This window comes from Lissotriton vulgaris, chromosome 8, assembly GCF_964263255.1.
Source record: "Lissotriton vulgaris chromosome 8, aLisVul1.2, whole genome shotgun sequence".
Taxonomy (NCBI): domain Eukaryota; kingdom Metazoa; phylum Chordata; class Amphibia; order Caudata; family Salamandridae; genus Lissotriton; species Lissotriton vulgaris.
In genome coordinates, this window is record NC_141696.1 from 1,302,427,604 (window position 1) to 1,302,436,027 (window position 8,424).

Below are 8,424 nucleotides of genomic sequence, written 5' to 3' on the forward strand. Positions count from 1 at the left end.
TTCAAATCTACCAGTTGAAGCACCCCTACATCTGTTATAACAGCACCCAGGTACAATTGTCAGAATTAATAAACACAGACCCAATCCGTTGTACGCTCCCCATTTCCCCCAAACCTCATTGTGTTTCTGTGGGCAACCCAATGCATCATAAATAGGCTTTTCTAGTTGGGCACACCAATCTAGCCCACACTACATGTCTCAACCCATTCCCAGGACTGCTCAGGGCTTTTAAAGAAATAGGATTTGGATTTGAAAAGGATCTTCAATATCGCAGGGAAGAGGAGCATGTATTGGCGATTAAGTGCTTGTAGTTCTTGCCAGACCTCACTGAAGGAGCGACAACGTTGTTGGACTAACTCGGTATAATAGGGGAAGAGCATTATGCATGCATTTTTAAATTGATGCTCAGGTTGCCCATTGTCCTCTCTGAGGACAGTGTTGCTGTCTCAGAAGTTTAGTAATGTAACAATTAATGGGCGAAACGGCCCCCCAGGGAGTGGAAGATGTGCTAAGGATCTGTGGGCTCATTCCACCACAAACCAAGGAGAGAGCGCTGTCTCCAGGATCCATGAGCAAAACCAATTCTCCAGGAAATTAACTGTGTACAGTGTCTCAGACCCCTCTGGAAAACCTGATGTTCACACGTTATTGCGGCAGGAGCCGCTCTCTACATCTTAAGCTCTCTCCTCCAGGGCTGCTGCAGAGGACAACAGACCCGTGAATTGCCACTTCAGGACAGTCACGTCATCCTCCACCGAGGACACCCGGGTATCAGCTTCAGAGACTTGAGTTGGAACTTCTCCAAGATCCTGGCAGAGGAGCGCAACATCCATCTGAACTTCACCTACTCAGCTTTCCAGGGCAGATTTCGAGTCTTGCATGACTTTGAGAGTGGTGGCCAGGTCGGGCTGCGCATGATCTGGAGGGGCTGCTACCTAGGGGGCCCAGTTGAGTTCCCAGTTCCCGCCAGTACCATGGTAAAATAGTCAATTTTGGATTGGGCCTGTGCAGGTTGGAGGGCCGTATCCTTGCTCAACGAAGTCGACACAGGGCCAGGGTGATGAGCTGAAGTAGTAAGTGGAGTCCCACTCTGGGCCGCTTGACCTCGGGCAAAACGAGTAGCCAGGTTGCCCCCAGGGGCCATGACCAGTGGCGGGTCAGCTGGTGTGTCCCAGGCACATATTCACCTGGACCTCAGGAGGGCAATGGGGGAGGGGATCGCCTACGAGTTCCAGGTGGAGAGGCACTGTTGCCTCCACAGCCTCTCCGTGATCCCCCTTACCAGTGCATCTGTGAGTGGTTCAGGCCGCTGAGGTCTTCTCTAGCACCATCAATCATGAGGCCTCCGGGCTGTCGCAGGCGAGAAGGATTATTCAAGTGGGTATGTTGCTATGGAGGGAAAGAGGAGTCAGACCACAAAGGGCAGTCTCTTCCCCAGCCCCAAAACAGGCAGACGTCTCCCTAAGGCAGGGGTAGAGTGTGTCTTTGGCAGCACATCCTCAGGTGACTCACATGTCCCCCGGAGTCAGACACCGACCCTAGCACCCACAGGTACTGCAGCAGGACCCTTCATGGGAGACTCAGCACCTCAGTGGGCCACACCGCTGGTCCCAGAGGAGGGGGGAGAGAGAGAGGAGGCCCTTGCCCTTTGGCTCCATGGGAATTTGGCCAACGGCCGAGAGTTCCGCCACAGTCAGGTCCCGCTAGGGGAAAGAGGAGCCCTAGGGGGAAGGAGGGTAGACGACTGGTCCCCACAGCATCCCTGGAAGCTCCATCCCCGCCCAGACAGTCACAGCTCCTTCAGGGAGGACAGGTAGGCAAGCGGGCCCAGAGACAACAACATGGGACGGCAGGATGAAGGCGAATGGCAGAGAAGGTGGGGAGCAGGTTTACACTGCGATTGCCATGTTGCCCTCCTAGGCCATGCCCCGATAATGGCATGCTTAGCAATAATATGACTGCTTTTGACTACTGGTTTTATTGATGTTAGTAAGGGCATATTTAACATGTGGTTACATTTATTGACGTGGTGACACCCTGAAAAAATCCAGTAGGCCTACCTTGGTTCTTATGACAGTGCCTTGTATTATGATGTTTAATCTGGTATAGGTGGTGGTATTGTGGTGATAGTGTTCAGCGATCACTAAGGGTGTAATGTGAAATGAGGGTGTCACCAAAGGTACTTCCAGTAGTAGTAGTAGAATTATGTTTATTTTGATCCTGGGTCTTTAAAACAATGAACATCTTCCTATTATATTATCCTTTACAATATATACCAACTAATCACATACACATTGAAAATTACAAATGATTTCCCCTTTCAGATAAAACCTTAAAAAATCTACCAACAGCACAGGTTTCATCTAAAAAGTTAATTTCGTATAAAAGCCCTATTGCATCACATCAAAATTTGATAACATATTTGGTAAAACTGGTTTTAAAATATGATGCCTCAAGCCTAAGAAATGTAAACAATCAAATGAAAAGTGCTTTATAACATCACAAGCTTCAAGCCCACTAGAGCATTCTCCCGCCTCATTTAATCTGTGCGTAAGTACTGCCCCTTACTGTTTTTTTTCTCCAAATCTCTTTATTTTTATATGCCAAATACATTCAACAGACAATACTACACCGGTTGGTCGCATAAAAACCCAGCCATTGTCGACAGAATCCCCCCATTCCCATAACATCGCATTAGTTTGAATCAATACTGTTGCTCTTTCATGGCATCCGCCCTCCCCTCTGAGGGATAACAAAGTGCATTCTCTATTAAGGTTGTTCTCCATGTCTAACCATAAAGGCTCCCCCTGAGGATCGTAACATGAGATGTTGCATGTCTTCCCATAGATCAAGCCCAAAGTGTTGTCTCCATGGACCCCAAATTGTACGGAATTTTCCGGGGCCATCCCATACTTAGGTATGAGGTGTGTTCGGAGGCCATATAAAGGTCCATACCCCTTGTCCATTCCTGAATCCTAGGATACTCCACTACTTCCCATCACTAAGACCACATCTCTCTTGGCTACCGTCAGTCTTAGGGAGACGAAAAGTAGTTGGTCCCTATTAATATCTACCTCACTCGGGATTCCCAATACGGCGAATCCAGGTTCGACCTGCAGTGCCGTTTCGAATATTGTCCCCAGTGTCTCAATTATGGGCTCCCAATATGTCTGTATTGCAGGGCAGGCCCATATTGTGTGAAAAAAAGTAACCTTTGATCGTTTTACAGGTAGGGCTGTATGGCATTTCTGATATTCCCATCTTGTGAAATTTTTCTTTCTCATAATATATTCTATGCAGTATCTTATCCTGTGTGAGGCTCAACCTTGCCTTGATTGCAACCTCTCTGGGGTGCATTAATGCCGCCTCCCACTCTATGTTTTCCAGGGGCCCTATATCCTTTCCCCACCTTCCTCGCAATCCCCCCAATCTGTCTGGCATGTTATTGTTAATAGATTTGTAAGTTAGAGAGACAGCCTTTTCTACGAGCTCTTACTTAAGTTCCCTCTAGTGGGGCTCAAGTAAGTTTGTACACTGTATAACCTCTGCTCACCATGCATGTCGCAGCTGCTCATATTTGATGAATTGGGATTTGTGTAGGCCATATTCCTGACTAAGCATAGTCCAGGTTTTGAGTTCTTCTTTGTCCATTACATCCCCCATCATGGAGATGCCCAAGAGGTCCCAGTCCTCAAATCCCTTTAGTTCCCACAGTTTCTTGAATCCTCCCCCTTTCCAGAGCGTCTTTGGAACCCAGCTCGCCCAGTCTATGGTTTTCGTTGCTCTCGCCCATACCTTTAAAGTGACTTGTGTTGGGGCAGTAAGTGTGAGATTCCCTTCCCATCATAAAGATAGTGTAGATGTTTGTGTAGATGTGTGTGCTGCATGATTGATTATCTCTCCAGGCGGCGTATTGCGTGATCTCTGGCTCTATCTAGCCATTCATTTATGAGAACGAGGTGGAGGCCCAATAGTAGGCTTCTACATCTGGTAGCGCAATCCTCCCGTTGTAAGGGTTTCTCTGCAATCTTTTAGGTGCAATTCTGGGGTGACCTCCTTGCCATAGTAGGGATCTGAATCCACTTTCCAGCTCGGCAAACACTCCGCGTGGGTGTGGATGATATGTATTCTGGAGGGCATATAGCAATTGGGGTAAGGTGATCATTATAAAGATGGACGCTCTTCCGAGCAGAGAGAGGGGGTGGTCTTTCCAGAGTTCCACAAGTTTTGTATGACCTTTCTGAGGTTTTTAAGCCTACATTTCTCATTATGTGGGGTTATAAAGATTCCTAAGTATTGAAAGCCCTCCTTAACCACTCTTAGGTCACCAGGCTATGGCCAGCATATCTGAGTTTCATTAGGGCAGTAGAGTGCGGACTTGTTCCAATTTATTTTGAACCAGGAGCAGGTCTCCAAAAATCCACTCGCCCTCTCGTATTATTGAGCAGGACTTATTAAGGACTTAGCTATTTTTAGGGACTACTCGCCCTTCCAAGCAAGTTGAAAATCCTATTAGCTTTAGTCACAGAATAAAAAGTAAATGTAGGAAGACAACTGACTTTTGACCTCAGTCTCAAATGTGACAAAATGATAAGATTTAAAGACATCTTTATTGCTCACAAAGTGAAAGAGCAATACAGATGGCTTTACATTTTCTTACCTTGTCACATTTGCTGGCTTTAAGAGATAGAGGTCAAAAGTTTTCCTACATTTAGTTTTCTTTCTGTGAATAAAGTTAAAGGATTTTGTAAAGTGAACTGTGTGACAACTGAACTATGCAAAGCATGTTAAATGAAAGGCTGTAAGATGGCAGGCTTTTTTTAACACAACACTGAAATAGCTAAGTCAACTTTTCAAACATTTGAAATATATTTAGCTAGTCATGAAAACCCATTTTGAAATTCTGTGGTGAAAAAAATATTTTTATAGGATCAAAAGAAATTAGAACACTTTAGTAGGTGATGTGCATATTTTAAATATTTTTGCTGAAACCCAATGGTTTATGCGCCATTATCAGTAAAACTACATGTTAGTGGCAACGTTTTGTGGCCATTTCAATGCAAAATATGCAATCTGTAAACAACAGTGCACTACCACATCATGCTTTGGTAATATAGTTATGAAAAGTGAGTTTTTAAACATGAACTGGAAATTATTACTGCTCCTGCCCAGATGATAATGCTATTAGTGAACTAAGAGGCAAGCCGAGAATCATGTGTGCCCAATATATGGGCTTGATACTTGTTCTGAACATTTAGTCTAGTAAATAAAAAGAGTTTTTGTACAGCAGAAATAGTAAACTTGCATATTTGAAGGTACTCTCTTATGTGATAATAAAAAAATGGTGCTCCATAAGACAAAATATCTGCCTAGGATCACACAATTTGAGACCAGTTCACTGGTCAAGTACATTACAGCTAGGTCGAGTAGATTATTAAAGTTACTAGACCTGCAGGTCTAGTAACATTTGTAGGATTTTTCAAGCCCTGCATATTTTACTATGGTATCAAATAGGGTAAGAATTACTGTATCGGGGTTTGTGACATATAGGAGGATGTCGGCAGCGTAAAGGGAAATATTTTCCTACTCTTGGTCAGAAAGAACCATTGGAAGCCCCGGATTCCTGGGTGGCCTGGGATATTAAAGGCGAGGGAATCAAGGGTGAGCGCAAAGAGGAGTGGTGAGAGGGGACATCCCTGTCTTGTCCTTCGGCCTATGGGGAATGTTGCTGATCTTACTCAGTTTATTCTCAGTGTGGCTATGGGTTGATTATAGAGGAGTGCTACCCAGCTACAGAAATGTAGGCCTAGCCAGAATTTGGCCAGAGTACAGTCTAAAAACGGCATATGTACCACGTTGAACGCTGTTTCTGTATCTAGCGATAGGACTATGTGGGGTGCGTCACAGCCTTTTACCTTCATTAACAAATTATGTGTCCTTCGGAGGTTCAGCCGGGTTGCTCGACCTGGTATAAAATCCTATTGGTTGTCATGGACTAGTGATGTGATAGGTGTTTAATAATGAGATAGGTCTGTATGAGCCACATTGGTTGTAGGGTTTGCCTTCCTTGTGTATGACAACAATTGTTGCAGATCTCAGATCAGGGTGTGGGATGCCCTCCTCATGCGTATCTGTGGAAAACCGCAACAAATGGGGGACTAGAAGGTCAATACAGCGCTTATAGAGTTCAGCCAGTAACACATTAGGGTTAGGGGTCTCACACAGACGTAGTTTAGCCACTGCCTCCTGAACTTCCGTCAAAGTCAAGTAAGGGTTCGGTTCTTGTCTCTCTTACCCCCAATACTGGGGTCTTGACTGAGGCTAGGTATTCCTCTATCTCTGTGTGAATTCTTAGATGACGGGTTGTGTGAAAATCCCAATAATAGTCGGCGAATGCCCCAGCCATGCTAGTGTCAGTGGTATGAGCTGATCGACAATTTCCTGCACCCATCTAGCTTGCATCTCTTTCTTGCTTATCCAAGCCAGTAACTTCCCTGCCTTGTCTCCCACTTCTGTAGCAGCCAGTCTGGTTCTGCTTCTGCAGGGTTCTGCTGCTCTCCAACGTCGCTCGGCCTCCTCTTTCCACCCGCTGGCTGCACTGCGTCATCAGAGAAGCCCTCGGTGTTTCGTATTGTGCAGGTTGCCAGTGTTGCCCAGTTCACTCTGGCCCACTCTTTTCTGATCTCTGGAGAATGGGAGAGTATCAAGTCCACCAGGCCTCCATTTTCTGTGTTGGCCGCTGGTGTGCTTGCCCGGGTTCCTTTTTATTTCTTCACTCGTTTGGCTGCTTTTCTTTGCTCCGATTTAAGTTGGAGTATTATTTCCGCCACTCAAGGGGATCCTTCCTGGCACTTAAGATGATGCAGGTAACTGCAGGAGTATGCACGGATAAAATGCCCTAGCAGGAGCTTGCTGGATGTATGTCTTACTCAGCCATTAGTCAGGCCATGCCCCCCCCCCTACTTCCCCTTACTTTTGAACCCCATGCATACCCTCCTGCTGGATTTCCAAGATGAGTCTGATGGGGAAGTGAAATGTTTGAGTAAATACTCTCAAGAATGAAAATATGGGTAGAGCCACAGACCAGGGCACAAACTAGCTATGCTGCTTAAACCCAGGTCGACAGCTAACCGTATCTACACCGTAGATGACACTGACGGCGATCCCTTGTACGACTCTGGTGAGATTATGCACAAATCTGTTGCTTTTTACCACAGGCTGTACACCTTTCACACTCAGGCTACCTCTGCTGACGCAACTGAATATTTAAGACATCTCACATTAGCTCGGCTGGATCAGGCAAATCGAGAGTTATTTTGTCGACCCCCAAATGGTTGTGGAGATCAAGTAGGTTATCAGGCAATTAAAGAATGGCAAAGCACCGGGAAATGACGGCCTCTCAGTTGAATTTTAGAAAGCCTATACCGAGGAGTTGGCTCCTATATTATTAGAAGCATAGGAAGAGGCACTCCAATTAGGCACCTTACCCTTAACTATGAGGGAATCCGTAGTTATCACTCCTCCGAAGTCAGACTAGCTTCTGAATAAATGTAACTCCTACTATCCCCTATCCATTATCACTGTTGATTGTAAAAGTTAGCTAAATTGCTTGCGGCTCATTCATCCAGATCAGTCTGGCTTCATCCCGGACCATTCTACAGGGGATAATCTTCGCTCTCTGCTATCCCTTACACATCAATTAAATCCTGATGTGCCAGTCGTTGCTGCATTTTTGGATGCTGCTATGGCTTTTGACACAGTTGAGTGGTCATTCCTGCTCACGGTGTTAACCAGAATGGGGCTGGGTGGCACATTTGTAAGGTGGGTGCAGTTGTTATACAGAGCCCTCTCAGCTAGACTGCATTCAAACTGTGGCTTGTCAGAACCTTTTTTAATAGGTATTGGTACGCGACAGGGTTGCCCCTATCGCCCATCCTATTTGCCCTTATGGTGGAGCCTATTGTGTGTGCCCTTCGATAATTCCATTATAATAGGGGTGTAAATATCGGGTTCTGCTACACATTATTATCTACATACGTGGATGACGGGATGTTAATTGTCAAAGACCCAGCAGTTAACATGACTCCCGTTATATGTGAAATCATTAAGTTTGGTCAATGTTCTGGACTCAAAATAAATTGGACCAAATCAATCAAGGTCCCACTGACTAGAGCCACTACTAGGCCAGATAGGCCCTACCAGTGACAATGGCAAACTGAACCAATAAGATATTTGGGTGTTCTGTATCATACCGACATTGCAACCCTGCTTAGGGAGAATTATGGACATTATATGGTAACCCGTAAGTCTGCTGTAGACAGGTGGATTACTCTCCGACTGTCTCTGGTGGGTAGGATTGCTTTTATGAAAATGGTGATCCTGCACAAGCTGTTATATTTATTCCAAAATATCCCAGTGCCTTTG